General features: G+C 46.8%; 1 protein-coding gene across 23 annotated transcripts in view; it reads left to right on the top strand.

The window, feature by feature from the left end:
- Positions 1 to 14877: 14877 nt before the first annotated feature.
- PSEN2 (presenilin 2) overlaps positions 14878 to 21126 on the top strand; it is a 29037-nt gene continuing 22788 nt past the window's right edge. For 8 of the 23 annotated variants that reach the window (XM_021064081.2, XM_005667948.4, XM_021064088.2 and 5 more), the window contains exons 1-2: positions 15048 to 15105; positions 15653 to 15795. The gene's annotated coding sequence lies outside the window, so the exon portion shown is untranslated. Of the gene's footprint in view, positions 14962 to 15047; positions 15106 to 15652; positions 15796 to 21126 lie in introns of those variants that run through there. The other 15 variants (XM_021064084.2, XM_013980054.3, XM_084978980.1 and 12 more) reach the window with 3 other exon arrangements.

Consider the following 21126-nt stretch of genomic DNA (forward strand, 5'->3'; position numbering starts at 1 on the left):
AAATGCGTTTTTCTTTTCTTTTAAAATTTCACTTTAGTTTTGAGAACTTAACATATGAGGAGACCGAGGCATTCTTTCTCCCCCTCACCTCCCTGCCCCTGCCCCCCAAAGCCCTTGAGCGCTCTGTGAAACGTGACCTGCCTTACCCAGCCCTCACAGCCGGCTTTCTGGCAGGAACTTGACTGGGGAGTGGGGGTGTGGGGTGGGGGGTGGTCTCGGCCAAGGTCTTGGAAAGAATATGCTGTTTCCTGGGCAGTGGGGTCTCCAGGCCTGAATGCCCAAGGCCAACATAGAGCGCTTAAAAATAGAGGCCGGCGGCCCAGCCCAAGGGAAAAGAATGGAGGTCTCCCTGGATCAGCAAAGAATGATCCGAACAAAGGAGGCTGACGCCCTCCAGTGGAGAGAAGCTGCTTCCCAGCCCCGCTTAAGGGCCAGACCCACAGGGCTGAAGGCTGAGCCTCAAGGGGTGGACACAGCCATGGAAACACCACCTCCCTAAGATCCCTGCTTCCGGATAGAGGAAGAATCGCGCTGCCTGCATTTGCTAACATCCCTGTGATTGCAGGATGCCTTGCTGTAATGTGTACTGTTTGAATAACAAGTACCTTCCATCATCATCAGAGTTGAGACTATTTTCATTTTTTCTCATTGAGATTGAGGCTACTACTACTGGAGTTCCCATCGTGGCTCAATAGTTAACGAATCCAACTAGGAGCCATGAGGTTTCGGGTTCGATCCCTGGCCTTGCTTGGTGGGTTAAGGATCTGGCGTTGCCGCGAGCTGTGGTGTAGGTTGCAGACACGGCTCGGATCCCACATTACCGTGGCTCTGGCTTAGGCCGGTGGCTACAGCTCCGATTAGACCCCTAGCCTGGAAACCTCCATATGCTGCGAGAGTGGCCCTAGAAAAGGCTAAAATACAAATAAAGAAAAGAAAAGGCTACTACTACTGGGCGTTCCGGTTGTGGCTCAATGGGTTAAGAACCCAACTCTTATCCATGAGGATTTGGGTTCGATCCCTGGCCTCACTCGGTGGGTTAAGGACCAGGTGTGCCTGGTGGCATAGGCCAGCAGTTCAGCTCTGATTCGACCCCTAGCCTGGGACCTTCCATGTACTGCAGATGTGACCATAAAAAGACAAAACAAATTTTTTTTTTAGAGACAACAGGCTTTAAATAAAAGATTGAAAAGTAAAAGTACACAACACCTCACACCCATTACTATAAAAGAAAGACAGGCCAAAAGAGAGAGAGAAGATAAAGTGTCTTGGAAAGGATGGAGAGATTGGGACTCTTGAGCAATGGTCACGGGGATGTGAAACGGTGCAGACATTGTGGAAAACAACACGGTAGCTCCTCAAAAGAACTGAACATAGAGGTATCATATGACCCAGCAATTCCACTTCTAGATACACACCCCAAAGAACTGAAAGCTGGGTCTCAAAGAGATATTTCTCCCCCCATGTTCTCAGCAGCATTATTCAGCATCCCCAAGCCGTAAAAGCAACTGAAAGTGTCCTTTGATGAATGCATAGATACAATGTATCCATATGGTGGAATATCATTCATATGGTGGAATATCATTCAGCTTTACAAGGGATTGCATTCTGAATGGAAGTGCCTTCAGGAAGTTCCCATGCTGCTACAGCATGGATGGACCTGGAAGACAATGGGCTAAGCGACACAAGCCTGGTGCGGCCCTAAAATAAAAGGGAAAAAAAAAAAAAGGCATCTAAGCCCTGATTCTTAGAAAGTGAATGCTGCCTCGTATGAGGTATTAGGTTCTTCAGAGAAAGAGAACTAATAGGATGTGGGGGCTTGGGGGGGGTGGGTATAAAATAACATGGAGATTTTTAAGGAAATTAGGCTCATGCAGCTGTGGAGGCTGGCGAATCCGAAATCTGCAGGGTAGGTCGGCAGGCTGGAGACCCAGGAGAGAGTTGCCGTTTGAGTCCAAAGGGCCTTTTGCTGGCAGAATGCCTCTTCTTCCAGGGAGGCCAGTCTGCTCCCATGAAGACTTCAGCTGATTGAATGAGGCCCTGCTCACATAATGGAGGGTGATCTGCTTCACTCAGGTTCTACTGGTTTAGATGGTATCGCATCTAAAAAGCACCTTCAGGAAGTTCCCACCGTGGCTCAGTGGTAAAGAGCCCAACTAGTATCCGTGAGGATAGGGGTTCCATCCCTAGCCTCGCTCAGTGGGTTAAGGATCCCGCGTTGCCGTGAGCTGTGGTGTAGGTCAGAGGCATGGCTCGGATCCTGTGTTGCTGTGACTGTGGCTGTGGCGGAGGCCAAGCAAAGTGCAGAAGCTGCAGCCTGGTTTCTTCTTGCCGCTTATCGGGAAATCCCAGAGGTAACAGGTGAGTTGAGGGAAGAACCGCTAAGGAAAAAAGAAGGGAGACTCGATGATTTGGGAAACTCTCGACCTATTCAGATTGCAAAAGAGGCTCATGGGGAGACTCACTGTCTGGAAAGCTGACCCTGAAGAGAAGGCCAAGGGTGTGGCTGGAGAGCCGATTGCTGGCGCTGGAGGCACCGGACACGGGACTATGTCACTTAGCCTAATGTCATCCGTGTGCCATCTGAGCTGAAGCCAAGAATAGAGAAGGGAGCTCAGGAAAGGTCTGTGGTGGAGCCTCTTGTTTCTGGGTGTGAATCCTGGGGTAATGCACCAGACTTTTGAGGGTGGAAGATCTGCAGACACACTGCCAGCTCGAACTGAACGGGGCAGGGAGAGTGTGAAATGAGGGAAGGTGTTCGCCCACGTCTAAATGCCTGAAACAGCTGCCCAAACTCCTCAGCAGCAAACCCTCTATTACCCTTCAAGAAAAAGGAGATGACTCTGGAGAGGGAGGGTGGCCAGGGGGCAGGAGTCTCGAGCGGCAAAGCCTGACCCCTGGGTCTCCAGACCTCAGGGAGTTTGGCCAAGTGGATTTCAACAGCGCTTGGAGCTGGCAACGCTTTTCTCCTTCCATTTTCTCCCTGCTGGAATGGCCCCCCGAACTCAGGAGAATATTTAATGTCTACTGGTTCATTTTAAGACAAGTATCATAGGGAGTTCCCGTCGTGGCTCAGCAGAAACGAATCTGATTAGCATCCGTGAGGATGTGGGTTTGATCCCTGGCCCCGCTCAGTGGGTTAAGGATTTGGCCTTGCCCTAAGCTGTGGTGTAGGTCACAGATGCAGCTCAGATCCTGCGGTGGCTGTGGTGTAGGCTGGCAGCTACAGATCTGATTTGACTCCTAGCCTGGAAACCTCCAAATGCTGCATCTGCGGCCTTAAAAAAAAGTGTCATGAGTCGGGTAGTCACGTAAGAGGAGAGAGAGACACACAAGAGTGCTGTGGGTTTCTACATAATGGCAAACGAGGTTTTACCTGTACAACTCAGTTTCAAGGATTGTGTGTGTGTGTGTGTGTGTCTTTTTAGGGCTGAGCTCACAGCGTATGGAAGTTCCCAGGCTAGGGGTTGCATTGGGGCTGCAGCTGCTGGCCTACACCACAGCCACAGCAACACTGGATCCTTAACCCACTGAAGGAGGCCAGGGATCAAACCAGCGTCCTCACAGATACTAGTCGGGTTTGTTACCCCTGTGCTACCACGGGAACCTCCAAAGATCTTGAAAAGAGGAGATTGGCATGGGTTCTCCGCGTGGGCCCTAAATATAATCACAAATGTCCTTGTCAGGGGCGGGTCCAGGGGCATTTGACTGCAGAGAAGAAAGAAATTGGAAGACTGAAGCAAAAGGGCTATGCTTCTGCCTTTGCAGGCAGCGGAAGGGACGACTAGCCAAGGATGCAGCTCTAGAAGCAGGGAGAGGCGAGGAAGCAGCCTCCAGGGGGAATGCGGCCCCCTAGCGTCTTGATTTGGGGGTAGAGAAACTGATTTCGGACCCCTGACCTCTAGAACTGCAAGAGAGTAAATCCGTGTTTTTAGCCACCACCTTCGCAGTAATTTGTTATAGCAGCTGTAGGAAACTAATACGGTGTTGTTCGCATCTTTACCCCGACTGCCGTGTGCACGCCTGTGTGTGCGTGTGCGCGCGCACGCACTGGGTCTCATTTTCTCAGTTCCTGAGAGGGACTGCGACGCTCTCCAACCATGACTGTGAGTTTTTCTCTTTCTCCCTTTAGCTCTCGGTTTCTGTTTCAGGAGCTTAGACCCTCCCTGGTTAGGTACCTCCATAATGAGGTCAGCTGTGTCTTCCCAAACAAGTGTTTCTTTTAACATCATAAACTGATCCTCATGTCTGGTGATACAGTTCAAGGCTCAGCCATGGCCTTGAGGGGAATTTAGATGCAGACGTTGGGGGGGGGGGAAAGTTCTTCTTTCTGTGGCTCCTTCTTTCCAGAATGGCCTCCCTCTGCCAGCCCCTGATGCCATGCTCTGGTCCATGACTGTGTGCTTAGGATAAGTCCTGTGACCCTCAGCTCTCACAGACTCACAGACGGGTCCGTGCCTCCAGGGGAAAGTCATAGAAAAGAAAGATTCCTAAAGGGCAGTTTCTGCCTTGGGAGTCAATACCCTCCAGTTTCTGCCTGCTTTGGGTTGCTCTCCTGTGCCTTAAAATAATGTATTGTTTAACATTTTTTTCAAAAAAAGTATTTATTTATTTTTACGGCTGCACCCACAGCATATGGAAGCTGAATCCAAGCTGCAGCTGTGGCAATGCCTGATTCTTTAACCCACTGCGCCAGGCCCGGGATCGAACCCTCCCCTCCATAGCAACCCAAGCCTCTGCCATCAGATCCTTGGCCCACGGCACCACAGCAGGAATTCTAAAATAATGTATTTTTAAAATATTTTCTCTAGAGTTTATCATTGTCGTCTGTAAGAGGATTAGACTGATCAAGCTACTCTGTCATTGTTGAAACCAGAAATCCCCTTAAGTACAATTTTAAAGAACTTCTAGAGTACAAAAAAAAAATTTTTTTTTTCATGCAAACAGCTGCCTTGGGAAATGAGGAAGAAAGAAGGAAAGCAGCTGGTATGGACTCATTCCTCTTCTGATGAGTAGAGGACATTCCCAGGGAAAGAAAGACCAAAGACCTGATCTAATCTCTTTGTAAATATACTGACAACTGGATATTTGCTAGGAGGACAGGGCTTATAAACTAAATTCTTTTGGCATGTCTCAGATTTAGAACTGCTTATTCTAAACAGACCTAGACTCTATGGGATTTATGACTGGAGAGGATCAGGCTAGTTGTACGACTATTGGGTATAAAATGGAGATGTGTGAAAACCTAAATGCCCACCACCCCCACCACACAAACACACACACACAGAGTGTGAGGTGCCCTGCAGACCTTATTAGGGACCTCATATATGACTCTGAGCCAGACAGCACATGTCCAAGCCGGAAAGATAGCCTGGGGGTGCCCGAGGTTGTTCTCAGAATTCCCCCTGCTTTGCATGTGTCCCTCGATCATTACAGTCATAAAACTGGATTCTGGCAGGATCTCTGCTTCATGTCAACCCGGTTTCATCTAATCCTTTGTGTTAGCTCAGAGAATATTTATACCAAATATTTATGTATTTATTTATTCTTTTTATGGCTGCACCTGTGGCATATGGATGTTCCCAGGCTAGGGTTGGAATCGGAGCTGCAGCTGAGGCCCAAGACACAGCCACAGCTATGCTGGATCCAAGCCCCATCTGCAACTTATGCTGCAGCTTGTGGCTATGCTGTATCCTTAACCCACTGAGCAAGGCCAGGGATTGAACCCACATCCTCATGGACACTATGTTGGGCTCTTAACTTGCTAAGCCACAACGGGAACTCCCATAGCAAATATTTAAATAGAGCCAATATGTTTCTTACAAAAAGGTCACACAACTTATTAAGAAAAGCATCAAGAAACCAGAAGATACATGGGTATAAGACTCAACAGGCAAGTCACAAAAGAGAAAATATAAACGAATAATGAAAAAGATTCATACTTCCTGGTAATCAATGTAAATTATAACAACAAGGAGTTATTCTTATATTTTTTTAATCTTTCAAATTAGCAAAAAATTTTACAAAAATTGTGATTTCTAAAGACAGCCAGGGTAGAGAGAAGAGATATCCTCATGCCTCACTGAGGGCAGCAAACCCTAATGCAAGCCTTTTGAAAAGCAGTTTGGGGAGTTCCTGTCTCGGCTCAGTGGTAACAAACCCAACTAGTATCCAGGAGGATGTGTGTTCAACCCCTGGCCTCGCTCAGTGGGTTTAGGATCCGGTGTTGTGGTGCACTGTGGCATAGGTTGCAGATGTGGCTCGGATGCCACATTGCTGTGGCTGTGGCGTAGGCTGGCAGCTGCAGCTCCAATTTGACCCCTAGCCTGGGAACTTCCAGATGCCATGGGTCCAGCCCTAAAAAAAAGAGTCCAAAAATAAAAGAAAGGAATTTGATAATACTCCTCAAAGTCCTCAATAATTTCATTTCCATAGATATAGCCTAAAGGAAACAATTCTAAATACAAAGAAACCTATGCCCTAAAATTTTAAAAGTTGGAAATAATCTAAAAAGTACAACAGTAAGTATATGATTAAACATAGTGTGGTTTATCCATTCACTGCAATATTATTCCGCTATTTCAAATAATGTTTATGAAAACTTTCAAATGATGTTCCCTGGTGGCTCAGTGGGTTAAGGATCCCATCACTGCTGTGGTACAGGTTCGATCCCTGGCCCTGGAACTTCTGCATGTGTGGGCAGGGCCAGTAAAAAAAAAAAGAAAACTATACAGAAATACATAACCATAAGTCAATATTCAGGGGGAAAAAGTAGCTATAAAATGATTCACAATCGAATTCCCATCTTGGCTCAGTGGAAACGAATCTGACTGGCATCCATGAGGACACAGGTTCGATCCCTGGCCTTGATCAGTGGGTTAAGGACCTTGCGTTGCTGTGGCTGTGGTGTAGGCTGGCAGCTGTAGCTCTGATTCGACCCCTAGCCTGGGAACCTCCATATGCTGTGGGTGCGGCCCTAAAAAAAAAAAAAAAAAAAATTGAAAGAAAGCATTACACAATGTATTTTTAAGAAAGGCTGGGAGGAGATGCACCAAAATGTTATCAACCATCATCTTTGGGAGGTGGAACTATTCCTTACCATCCTCTTTTCCTTTTTACGACTTAGAACGTCACATATTTCTAAGTGAACATATAGTGCTTAACCATAGAAACAAACCTCGTAAAGCCAGAGAAAATGACGGTGCTGATGAGCAGAGCATAAGCCAACATCACCTTCAGATTTAGATGTGGAGCAAAACAAAGCAAAATGAAACTAAATACTGTCCAGACAAATGCATGTGACAAGGTAAACTGAGGTACAGTAACATTTTTAAAAAAAGAGTTTATTAGAGTCCACATTGATTTGAACTGGGCAGCCTCAAACCAAAGGTGGTTAGGGGCTCTCTACTGACAGGAGCCAGGGGAGGGGTTTTACAGAGAAGATGCGGAAGCACAGCAAGCAAAGGATTTGATTGGCCATCGCTTAAGCCGTTGCCTTATTTGGGAAGGCCTCGTTGGCTGTTTGTCTGTCCTTGATGGTTCTCAAGTTTCATTTTCTCTGGCTTAGGGTTTGGTTTGCTTGCGTAAGACACCAAGGCCTTGGAGCCAGTTCAGCCTAATGGCCTCACTTAACATGCGTTACATCCTTTCCCTCCAGTGCTCAGCAGTCATTCCTCACTAAGCGGGAATGACTATTGGATAGTTACTGCGTTCCTTCCTACACCAGCTCATCACAGAACCAAAGAAAATAAAAGAGAAGCCAGACTATGAAAAATGTTCGCTGAACCGTCTACAAAGTACATGTTGAGGATTTCATAAACCTTCTAAGAAACAGGACAAGGTGATATGCACATCCTTGAAAGGGCTTAAAGAAACCAGCACTTCTCAGTGGGTTAAGGATTTAGCGATGCCATGAGCTGCGGTGTAGGTTGCAGACAAGGCTCGGATCTGATGTGGCTGTGGCTATGGCTGTGGTGTAGGCCAGCAGCTGCAGCTCTGATTCAACCCCTAGCCTGGGAACCTCCATATGCTGTGGGTGTGACCCTTAAAAGACAAAAAGAAAAAAAGAAACAAGCACCAAAATATTAAGTCCATCCGCTACATGTCTTAGGAATATGGAATGAGGGTGGAGCCCTGAGAAAAACAGCTTAGTCCCTGGTTTGCAGAGCTCTGGGTATGTGAGGGCAGCATGGTTTTCAAACTAAGGCTTGGCTATGGCTCCTTTTTCACGCTGGAGACATGTGCTCTGATGGAACAAAAGCAATGGTGGGTAAAACTTCTGGGGCCTGAGCGTGGGGGAACCTGGTGGCACCAAACAGTACTGATCCCTTAGCAGTCACTGCCATGAATTAGCAGCTTTTTAAAAGTCCAGATTCAGTTAGGAAAGTATTTAATAAAACAGTAAACATAATCAACGTTATTTCATCTCTACCCTTGCTTGTGTAATGTAATATTCTGTGTAGTGAAATGGGAAGTAGGCATGAAGCATTTCTGCCGCAGTCTGAAGTGTGTTGTCTGTCTCCACGAAAAGCACTTCTGTGATTATATTTCTGTGTAAGCTGGACTAGCTGCCTCTTCTAAAGCATACCATTTCTGCTTGAAAGTATAATAGACAAGCAAAAGTTATTCAGATTTTCTTCCTTCCCTTTCTATCCTTCCTTTCCTTCCTTCCTTCCTTCCTCTCTCTCTTTCTTTCTTTCTTTCTTTTTCTTTCTTTCTTTCGTCTTTTATGGAAGTTTTGTCTTTTATATGGAAGTTCCTAGGCTAGGGGTCGAATTGGAGCTTCAGCTGCCAGCCTACACCACAGCCACAGCAAAGTCAGATCTGAGCCACGTCTATGACCTACACCACAGCTCATGGCAATGCTGGATCCTTAACCCGCTGAGGGAGGCCAGGGATCAAACCTGCGTCCTAATGGTTAATAGTCAGATTGGTTTCCTCAAGCCAGGACAGGAACTCCCTTTTTTCTGTTTGTTTGTTTGTTTGTTTTTTAGGTCTGCACCCACAGCATATGGAGGTTCCCAGGCTAGGAGTCGAATGGGAGCTGCAGCTTTCAGCTTACACCACAGCCACAGCAACACCAGATCCGAGCCAAGTCTGCAACCTACACCACAGCTCATGGTAACGCCAGTTCCTTAACCCGCTGAGCGAGGCCAGGGATTAAACCCACAACCTTAGTCGGATTCCCTAACCACTTTGCCACAATGGGAACTCCAGTTTTGTTTTGTTTTGTTGGGTTTGGTTTTGGTTTTGGTTTTTTTGAGATGTTTTCTTGAAAACAAAGTGAGCCTATTGTTTTAAGGGAAACAACTGATGGGAAAATACTGATAATATTTGTTGCTAATGACAATATTTGAGCTTTCAAGTGAAAATGAGAATCCTAGAAAACTTGCATCTGCCATGGTGAGTTTAATAGCTTCCCAACATTTAAATATTTTTTTCAGACAAGATTGGTGGAGATTTTAGCAAATGTGTTTTTTATACTGTATAATGAAATGTGACCACATTCGGAAGATCTGTGTGATTCACTGAACCAATGTTTTTCCAAATGATCAATACCTGAGGTTACAAAACCATGCATGGTTCAAAGATCCATTCAAGTGTGAGAGAGATCAATGGATTTTAATGTTAACAGATAGGAAAAGTTCACTGCTATCATTTCAGGCTCTCCTCTGCAACTTTAAGAAATTACAACTGTTAAATTTAGTGTAATATTAGAATAATCCACAATGATCTGAAAAGGCTATTAAAACATGCCTATGTTTTCCAACTTTAAATCTGTGCAAGGCCAAATTTTTTTCATATACTTCAACCAAAGCATCATGTCTCAAAAGGCTGAATGCAGAAGCAGATGTGTATATCCAGCTGCCTTACAAGCCAGACATTGAAGAAATCTGTAAAAATGCTGTATTTTTTTTCTATCGCTATTACCAAAAATTACCACAAACCAAATGGCTTAATCACACATGCTTGTTATCTTGCAGTTCTGCAGGTAAGAGTTCCAATATACACCTTTTTTTTCTTTGTAGGTCATACTTCTGGATTAAATATTTTTATTCTGCAAAGGTTGTTTTTCATATTTTTATTCTGAAATGCTCATTTGAATATATAACATTGAAATGCTACACCACTTAGAACATTTAATTTTTTCTTATTATTTTCTCAGTTCAACTATACTTTTTTGAAACGATGTGTAGAAGGTAGTTCCATAGAACCCAGTCAGCAGGAATGCCTGGATCACATGGTAATGCTGATACCTGAGTCTTTTTTTTTTATTATTATTATTATTTAGGGCTGAACCCATGGCATATGGAAGTTCCCAGGCTAGGAACTTCCACAGCCACAGCAACACCAGATCTGAGCTGCATCTGTGACCTACACCATAGCTCATGGCAACGCCAGATCCTTCACCCACTGAATGAGGCCTGGGATTGAACTTTCATCCTCGTGGATACTAGTCAGGTTCATTTCCACTGAGCCACAATGGGAACTCCTGCTATCCCAGTCTTTAAAAGAAGGGAAAGGAAGAAGAGAACTCATACAGAGTCTCATAAATGAGGTGTCAAGCGAGTTTGGAAAAAGCATGATGAGATATTTGGGTAAGTAGCATTTCACACATACCATGCTTGCTTGTCCCCCTGCCTCTCCCAATCAAAAGCAGAAATATGAGTAATGAACATTATATGTTTAGCTGTATGTATTTCTTGGCTATTTTAAAAGTTTTTATTTTGAGCCTATAATCTAGTCAAAATCTTTGTAGTTTAAGGGCAATTTTTTTAAGGGTACTTTTCTTTTCTTTTCTTTTTTTTTTTTTTTTTTTGCTTACTCTCATAAGTTTTATTGAAGAGTAATTAATTTACAAGGTTGTGATAACTTCTGCTATACAACAAAGTGACCCCATCATACATATACACATATCCATTCTCTCTCTGATTCTTTTCCCACATAGATGATCACAGAATCCTGGGTAGAATTCCCTCTGCTCCACAGCAGGTCCCTATTGGCCAATCATGCCATAGCCCTCAGTGCACATATGCTTTTTGTAATTTTTATGTGCTTATTAACTAATAGATTTTTAATTTTTTATATGCTTTTTATTTTTTTCCATTATAGCTGATTTACAGTGTTCTGTCAATTTTCTACTGAACAGCGTGATGCCCCAGTTACACATACATGTATACATTCTATTTTCTCCCATTATCATGCTCCATCATAAGTGACTAGACATAGTTCCCAGTGCTACACAGCAGGATCTCACTACTAATCCATTCCAAAGACAATAGTCTGCATCTATTAACCCCAAGCTCCCCATCCATCCCACTCCCTCCCCCTCCCCTGGGCAACCCCAAGTCTATTCTCCAAGTTCATGATTTTCTTTTCTGTGGAAAAGTTCATTTGTGCTGTATATTAGAGTCCACATATAAGTGATATCATATGGTTTTTGTCTTTCTCTTTGTGACGTACTTCACTCAGTACGAGAGTCTCTAGTTCCATCCATGTTACTTCAAATGGCATTATTTTGTTCTTTTTTATGGCTAAGTAGTAGATTTTTAATTTTTTGTCTTTACAGTTATAGTTATACTATTTATTGGCTTATAAGAAAATATTGATATATTTGGGAAGATTTATTAGGGAATTAACATTTGTAATTTTTAATTGGTTTTTAAAAAATTTTTATTGGAGTATAGTTAACTTAAAATGTGTTATCTTCAAGTGTACAGCAAAGTGAATCAGTTATGCATCTATCTATCTATCTATCTATCTCCATTCTTTTTCAGATTCTTTTCCCATATAGGAATATTGAGTAGCTTTCTCTGTGCTAAAACAGTAGGTCCTTGTTACTTACTTATTCTGTATATAGACCACTTGTCTTAGTGGGGCTAATGCCAAAGTGTCACAGGCTATGCTCCTTTGTTGAGCCTCTACTGAAGAATCTGTTTCCTTGCCTTTTCCCCTTTCCAGAGGCCACTCTCTTTCCTTGGCCTAAGGTCTCCTTCTTCTATCTTCAAAGCATTGCATTTCCCTCTACCTTTTTTTTTTTTTTTTTTTTTTTTGTCCTTTTGCCATTTCTTGGGCCACTCCCGCGGCATATGGAGGTTCCCAGGCTAGGGGTCTAATCGGAGCTGTAGCCACCAGCTTACACCAGAGCCATAGCAACTTGGGATCCAAGCCGAGTTTGCAACTTATACCACAGCTCACAGCAACACCAGATCCTTAACCCAATGAGAAAGGCCAGGGATGGAACCGTGTCCTCATGCATGCTAACCCCAGAGCCACGATGGGAACCCTGGGTTCTGCACTTTTAAGGATTGGTGTGATTGTGCCCACATGGATGATCCAGGAAGACTCCCCATCTCAGGGTCCCGAAACCTAATCACATTTACAAAGTCTCTCTTGCCATTTAAAGTAACATAATCACAGGTTCTAGGGAATAAGGTATAGACAGCTTTGGGGGCCATTACTCTGCCTACCACAGATTGTAAACCAGCACCACTTTTCTCACTAATTTTTTTGGTAAACTATAGTTACTTTTCATAAAAATATTATGTTACCATGTCATTGGTTGTTAATACTTTGAAATGAATTAATTTAAAAAATGTTAAAATTTCATTTCTAATGTGGTAAATATTGAAAGCTATAATCCACATAAACCCAAGTTTTTTGGAGTCCTCAATTTTAAGAGCAAAAAGGGGTAGCAAGAGGGAAAGTTTCAAAAATGTATGGTTCAAGTTAATGACATCATTGAAAAACTCCTTAAAATAACACAAACATCTTCTGAGGAGAGATGAGACCATCTTAGCTAACACACAGAAAACACAAGGTAAGCATGCTGTCATTATGAGAACTGACCAGAATGTTTCAGGCAATTGCTAGCAATTCCTAGACATCATGGCAAAGCCCTATCAAGGGAAGAGCTGTTTCAGCGTGTTCTTCACCACTGCCACGAGCTGCGGTGTAAGCTGGCAGCTGCAGCTCCGATTCAACCCCTAGCCTGGGAACGTCCATATGCTGCAGGTGCGGCCCTAAAAAGGGAAAAACCCTGTCTCCAAAGACAGGATTGTATGACATTGCTGGGCGAATTCTAAAAAACCTTTATTTTTTTTAATTTTTTTTTAATTTTTTTTTTGTCTTTTTTGTTGTTGTTGTTGTTGTTATTGTTGCTATTTCTTGGGCTGCTCCCGTGGCATATGGAGGTTCCCAGGCTAGGGGTTGAATCGGAGCTGTAGCCACCGGCCTACGCCAGAGCCACAGCAACTCGGGATCCAAGCCACGTCTGCGACCTACACCACAGCTCACGGCAACGCCGGATCGTTAACCCACTGAGCAAGGGCAGGGACCGAACCCGCAACCTCATGGTTCCTAGTCGGATTCGTTAACCACTGCGCCACGACGGGAACTCCCGAGTGATTCTAATTAAAAAAACAAACAACAACAACCAAAAAAATAAAAGTGGGTTCAAGTCCCAGTCTGGCTTCTGGCTAGGTTCAAGTCATAAGTGCGGTCGGTTTCAATGGGACACTAAATGCACAGTAAAAGAAAAAACTGATAAACTGGACTTCATCCAAATTAAAGGTATGTGTGCATGAAAGGACATTATCAGAAAGTGAAAAGTCAACCTACAAAATGGGAGAAAACATTTGTAAATCTTCTGATGGGGTCTAACATCTAGACTATATAAAGAACATTTATAAGTGTTGGGACAAAAGTGTTACCCAATTCGAAAGCGGAAAAGGACTTGAATACATGTTTCTCTGAAGATATGCAGATGATCAACAAGCACATGAAAGATGTTCAACATCATTAGTTCATAAGAGGAAGCAAACCAAAACCAGAATGAGGTTCCCCTTCATACCCACTAAGAAGGCAATAATAACAATAACAAATCTTAATGCAAAAGAACAAGTGATGGAGGATGTGGAGAAATTGGAACCCTATTTATTGCGGATGGGAATGTAAAATGGTTCATCCTCTGTGGGAGACAAAAAGTTACATACAGAATTTTTATATGATCCAGCCATACATAGATATGTATCCTAAAGAACTGAACACAGGTATGCACAAACATATGTACATGTATGTTTATAGCAACACGGTACCCCAAAGGTGGAAACGGCAGAGGTCCATCGGTGGATGAATGGATAAACAAATTGCTGTATACACATGCAATGGAATATTATTCAGCCCTAAAAACGAGTGAAGTGCTGATACATGAGACAAAGTAAATGAACCTTGAAAGCATTTATGCTAAATAGAAGAAGCCAGATACAAAACGTCATATATTATATGATTCCATTTATGTGAAATATCCTGGCAATCAATTTACCTATTTTGGGGTATTTCATATACATGGAATCATACAATGGACCTGGGAGAAGAGGGTCTGAACAAAATGGGTAGGAGCTTTTATTTTGGAGTGATGGAAATGTTTTGGGACTGTACCACGGTGTGAATGTACTAAATTTCATTGAATTGTATACTTTAATAGGGTTAAATTTACACTGAATTCCACCTTAGTTTTTTAAAAAGTGAAGCTACTCGATTGTCAAATCACTGACAATCTCAACTCAGCCATGGCCCCCAAGTCCTGGAAACAACTTAGGTCAATTCTCAGGTCACGGGTAGCAATTTCATCCGTGTTCAATTGTATGGAGAGCTCCTGGTAGTTCTGAGGCTCTAGAAAACAGACCAGGAAAATTCTCCAGACGTTAGCCTCTAGCGCTTCCTTATTGTAAATGGGGAGGGGGGACGCGGAGACCTAAAACGACAAGACACGAAACTGTCCACCAAGCAAAGATCCTACGGCCCCAGGATGCCGCCGGGCCCTCCGACATTGCAGGCCCGGCCTCCACTTCCTCTGAGGTCATCGCTCAGTCCAATGTCAGGTTCACCCCAGCGTCTCCCGGCGGGTCGGGGGCAGGCCTGACCCCTCGCGCGCCGCTTGCTGTCCCCGCGCCCCGGCTCCAGGTGGGGCGCGACGTGGACCGGGGAGCGTGGTGTCGCCCACGGGGCGGGGCCGGGGCGGGCCTGGGGCGGGGTCTGCGCCGGCGCCGGGTCCCGCGGGCGCTCCGCCAGCCGCGTAAACACTGCCGGAGCGGCGTGGTGGAGCAGGTGAGCCGGCGGGGTGGGGTGCGCGGGCCGGCCCGGTCGCCTTCGGCTTGGAGGGCGCGGGGTGGAGCCGGGCCCTGCTCTCTGCGCGGCCCTCGCCGCGGCCGGTCGCGGCCCCTTGGGTGGTTCCGGGGCTGTGGCCCCAGCGGCCGGGGCGGGGAGGGCGCCAGGACAGCGGCGACGGGGCCGGACCGGAACTGGGGAGTGGAAGGAGCGCGGGGAGCGGCCCCAGGCCTTGGGCCTTCTGCCGGGCCGGGTCCTCCCCGCCGCCGGGGTGGGCGCGATGCGCGCAGTTAAAGGGCTGGAGCGTTTAAAGGAGCAGTGCACGTGGGTCCCGAAGGCGTGCGGACCGCGGCATTGCGTTCCTCCCTCCTGGCTGGCATCTAATGGGCCCTCAGTCCTGCTGGCCTGCAGCACCCGGCCAGGGCCACTGCTTTGCGGGACCGAGAGGGGAGGCGGGGGAGTCTTCCCGCATATGCCAGGAGCAGGATCTCAGGTCCGGCCTGGAGCCCTCGATTTCGTTATCAGCGGTGTTTGGCTGTTTTATCAGGCATTTACCGCTGTGAGGAGACTCCCAGAGTCAAGCTCTTGAAGCTGAAGGAACGCAGAACAGAAGCTAGTTCCCATCCCAGATTTTATCAATGAAGAAGCTCAGCCCGCAGAGTTAAAGTGACTTTGTTCAAGGTCACCCAGGTAGGATATATATGAGAGCCAGGCTTAGAACCCTTTGGCCTGGCCTCTAGTTTTGTTGTCCAGACCTTTGGCTCTTGGATGAAATGCCCCCTGTCTGTGACTTCACGAGTGTTCCCTTTTCACAGTGTGAACTCTAGATTGGTGCAGTAGCTGCAGCCTTATTTACAGACAGGGAACCTGACAGGCAAACCTTCCAGAACAGTTGCAGAGCCAGCTTGACTCAAAATTGACAGCTCGGGTTGCCAGCCTGTTCAAAGAGTACCTGGATCAGTATAGACCCCTGGCTTCTGGTGTGGATCCCCCTACTGTCTATATACACAGCCCATTCTGTAGATACCTGAGTCTCCAAGGATTTCAGCCAAGACCTTTGGCGGTAATTAAAGGCTTTGTATAAGCTGCTTCAGGTGTGTGAGTTTCAGGTTCCCCTTGGTGTGAGTTTGGCCCTGTGGGGGCGGGAAAACATGTCAGCAGTTGCAGCCTCAGCCCCCATCAGGTGGGCAGGGAGTCCAGGTTCCTGCCTTGACTACTGGAGGGAGAATTCAGGGCAGGGGCTGGAAGGAGGGGGCTCGGAGGAGTGTTGCTGTGGAGCGGGATGGATGTTGTTTCAGGTTTTCAGGGAACATTCTGGATGGTTTGGTGTTGAAGTATCCATGCACCAGGTCTAGCATCTGATGTGTGCATGTCGGGAGGCGAGAGCCCTGAGCCTGTTTGAGGAAGAGGACAGGCCTGCTGCTCAAGGCCTGTCACCCCTCCCCCCAGGTCCTCTCTGGCTACTCACTGTCCCACTGCACACCCAGGGTTTGCCCGCCACCTTGGTCTCTCTCCAAATTATTGGTGACAATAATAGCAATAGCATAACTTTTTTTTGTCTTTTTGCCTTTTCTAGGGCCACTCCCCTGGCATGTGGAGGTTCCCAGGCTAGGGGTCTAATCAGAGCTGTAGCCACCAGCCTATGCCAGAGCCACAGCAACATGGGATCCAAGCCGCGTCTTCGACCCACACTGCAGCTCACGGCAACACTGGATCCTTAACCCACTGAGCAAGGCCAGGGATTGAACCCGAAACCTCATGGTTCCTAGTCGGATTTGTTAACCACTGCGCCACAACAGGAACTCCAATAGCATAACTTATTTTAATCAGTTGGTCATATACAATAAAAAGCCATTTTGTACAGGAATTGTCACAGTGGTCTTGAGAGCTCTGATCACACTGAAACAGTTTTCATGTTTACCCTTTACCAGAAGGGGAAACTGAGGCTCAGGGCCATGAGCAGGTTGTCCTGTTGTGTGGCTTCCATGAGCACCAGGATTTGAACCCAGCTAGCTTTATCTTCTTCATCTTTTGAGTTTTGGCACTGGAGGCTTCCCGCATTCACGCCCTACCCATGGCCCTGTACCTCTGCCCCAGGCATTTCTGTGCAGTCTCCATGAGCAACTACTTGACAAAGAGAAAAAAAAAATTTTAAGGAAACCAAAGCAGTGTGTGTGTGTGGCGGGGGGCGGGGGGGGGGGGTCACATCATGTTTGTATTGAAGACGTGTTTGGCTGTTTTTCAGCTGTTGATTTGACTTTTAGATTCTGTCTCGTTGGGGACTGGCAAGACAGCAAATGTTTCTGCAAGTATTTCCACCTGTTCCTGGACTCCGGCAGCTGGGGCTGGAGCTGTGGGGACAGAATGCCAGGGCTCAGGGGCTGGCACACCCTCCCGGCTGCCTCTGGACAGGGCCTGGGAGGTTCCCCTCACCTTGAGCTGACCGGACCTGATAGGGGCTTCGAGCCTTGTGTAATCAGTGTTGGCTTCTAGGCCTGGAGTGGGTGAGGTTGCAGTGTTACAGTCTGGGGAAAAGTCATTTCAGCTCTGTCCTCAGGGAAGACCAGATGTCAGGGAGGGAGATCATTTCCGTCTAGTCCCTTCATTTCCTGGGAGAACGGGTGACACATTTGTCTTTGTTAAAATGTCTTCTGGGAGTTCCTGTCGTGGCACAGTGGTTAACGAATCCGACGAGGAACCATGAGGTTGTGGGTTCGATCCCTGGCCTTGCTCAGTGGGTCGAGGATCCGGCGTTGCCGTGAGCTGTGGTGTAGGTTGCAGATGCGGCTCGGATCCCGAGTTGCTGTGGCTCTGGCGTAGGCCGGTGGCTACAGCTCTGATGAGACCCCTAGCCTGGGAACCTCCATATGCCATGGGAGCGGCCCTAGAAAAGGCAAAAAGACAAAAATAAATAAATAAAATGTCTTCTGCAGCAACGGAAGAAAAATTAAAAGGGTTCTCACCTTCTGCCATACCTTAATCAGAAACCTCCCGACTTTTTAAAAAATAAAAGCAATACGTGCTTGTTCTAGAAAATTCGGAAAATATTTTTTCTTCAGGGCATCCATTAGCCGCCGCCTCCAGCTCAGAGCGGCATTCTTATTGACATGCATTTCCTTACATTTGCCTATTAAAATATTAGAAGCAGAAAACTGAAGCTGGAGATTGGCATCCTATTTTTTTCTGATAATGGTATGCCTTCAGAATTTTCCCTTCATTGAGTTTTCTCGGAAAACTGCATTTGATGGAAAGCATCTGAACATTTATTTCACCAGCCCCACAGAGAGGCACTGTCCCACTGTCCCTTCTGAATCGACCCTGAGAAGCAGTGCCCTGTTTCCTGCCCCCATGCCCACATGTTGGCGCTTCCTCCCGGGAGGCATGTGCCGGGCACAGCTGCTGCCCCCTCCTGTGCAACTCTAGCAGCAGAGGGAGAGCGGGGAGGCCCCTGGGCTGGAGCTGTGGGTGGGGGCGGAGGGAGACTTCTGCCTTTTAAAGGTGGCAGGTGATCCCAGGAGTGAGTAGGAGGCGTTTCCTGAGTCTTGTCTGTGTCTTGTGGGCTGCCTGCCTGACCGTGGCCCTGGCCCACAGAATATGTGACCCTCACGGGGTTACAGGTACTTCAAGGGGCTTGTCCTTGGCACTTTGGAGATCTGAGCTTTGACTCTGGCTCCTGGTCTGCGGGCCCTTAGAGAATTCCTCTTGCCCCTCTCGGCTTTGGTTTCCGTAACTGTGAAAAGCGGTGCTGATCAGATGGCCTTTAAGGTCCTTGCCAGCTCTGACATCCGTCTATGAAGTGCCCTTTTGTTTGACAAAATGTTTGTCTTACCAGCACGCCCTGGTCTAGGGCGAGGTGAAAACCCCCAGAGGTCTCCCCAGGGCCTGGGTGACGCGTGACCTTGGTGCTCAACTCATATGTCTGGTGGTTTAAGCGGCTTCGTGACTTTCCAAGAGGAGCATCAATAGCCTTCTTTTATCCCCTCACTCTGTCCCTGCCTTTATGTCATCTCTATTATAACTGCCATTTCTTGGACATCTCTTATGTGTCAGACCCTTTACACATGACTCAAGTTTTTACAGTAATCTTGTGACATGGGCCTATCCCACTTTTTGCAGAAGAGCAAATTAACCACGTGAATTTAAATGCTCCAAGGCCAGGCAGATGAAAAGAATGGTTCAAATGACATGGCTCGCTGATTCCAACTCTGTCTCTAAGGCTCAGCTTTTTCCCACTGGCTTGCTGTTTCTCATTAAAAAAAAAATTTTGGAGTTTTCACTGTGGCTCAGCAGATTACAAACCCAGCTGGTATCCGAGAGGTCCCACTCGGTGGGTTAAGGATCTGGTGTTGCCGTGAGGTGTAGTGTAGGTCACAGATGCAGCTTGGATCTGCTGTGGCTGCGGCCTTGGCTGGCGGCTGCAGCTCTGATTCAACCCCTACCCTGGGAACTTCCATGTGCCTCGGGTGTGGTCCTAAAAAGCCAAAAAAAATTTTCTGGGCCCAAAAGTGGCATGTTAGGGATGCAGTCAGCTGGCTACCTTCCCAGCTTCCCTCCCCCGCTTCCAAAGCGCCCCTTTTCCAGGCTCCTTCAGGAAATGGAGGCTACCTCCCTGTGTCCTGGACACCTCTGAGTAGGACAGGGCAGACAGAGGTCAATCTAGAGCCTGGGTCAAGGTTCAGGAGGCCCCCTCAGGCCCCCTGGGGGCTGTGAGTAGTACTTCAGGGCCACCCCGTAGGAAGCAGACCCAGGCCCCAGGTACAGCTGAGGCTGCCTCCCTGCGCTGGGGAGAACCATTGGCAAGGGACGCGGGCCGAGGTGGATGGACAGATTTACGAAGGTCAGCCAGGGCCCATCCACTGTCAGGAGCTCAGGGCCAGGGCAGGCAGGCGGGCGAGCTGTGGGAGTTTCCTCACTGCAGCCATCCCTGCCCTGGTGTAGGGGAAGGCTGGGGTCCCCCAGGGTCCTGGGAGCTCTGTGAGGTTACCTTGTGACCATAAGAAGTGGCCTGTTTAAAACCAATGCCACTCTCTTCAAGGGCGCCCTGGAAAATAAAATGAATGAGTATAACAGGGCAGAAACACAGGTGGAACAAACTAGTTCTTAGCGGGGGCAAGAGAGCAAGAGGGGTTTAAGAGGTACCAGCTGCTCTGTATGAAATACATGATACAAGGATGTCATGTGCAGCACAGAGAACAGAGCCAGTAATTTATAGTGACCATATATGGAACATCATCTATAAAAATATCCTCACTGTCGTATGCCTGAAACAACTATGCTGTTGTAGGTCAACTATACTTTAACAATGAAGGTGAGGAGACACCCACCTGGGTTAGAGCTCTGCCACAAAGAAACCAAGGGCCCAGATCCAGGCCTTTCTCTGCCGCCCCCACCTGTTTGTGGTAAATGCAGTGACTCCCACTTTCCTTTTGGAGCCGCGATTTCCATCTTTTTCCGTGAGGCACTAGTGTTTACTACGGCATTTAAATATTGATTTTCGGAGTTCCTCTTGTGGCGCAGCAGAAATGAACCTGACTAGTATCCATGAGGACACGGGTTCAATCCCTGGCCTCGCTCAGTGGGTCAAGGATCTGGCGTTGCTGTGAGCTTGTGGTGTAGGTCGCAGACACGGCTTGGATCCTGAGCTGCTGTGGCTGTGGCATAGGCTGGAGGCTACAGCTCCGAATGGACCCCTAGCCTAGGAACCTCCATAAGGCGTGGGTATGGCCCTAAAAACAAACCAAAAAATAAGTATAAAAATCCATTTCCTACTTGGGAATCTATTTCCTACTTATGTCCATTGGCCTTAAATTTTGAGGTCGAAACTTTTGCATTTTCCTGAAATGAAAATAAGGTCAAGGAAATCGGGTCCCCAGGGTTTTCATAATAACAGCAGGAACTGCTGACACCAGCAAGCTTGGGGACATTCTCGGGGTCAGAGTCCCTCCGTTTGGCTCATTCAGCATTTGGATCCCCTTCAGCTGATTGATGGGAGCGAGCAGTGGCTCCTTGGGATTGTTGATT

The sequence above is a fragment of the Sus scrofa genome, chromosome 10 (genome assembly GCF_054392235.1).
Source record: "Sus scrofa isolate SSC_HxYL_T2T_F1_AM1 chromosome 10, Sscrofa_HxYL_maternal_Yorkshire_Landrace_v2.0, whole genome shotgun sequence".
Lineage (NCBI taxonomy): Eukaryota > Metazoa > Chordata > Mammalia > Artiodactyla > Suidae > Sus > Sus scrofa.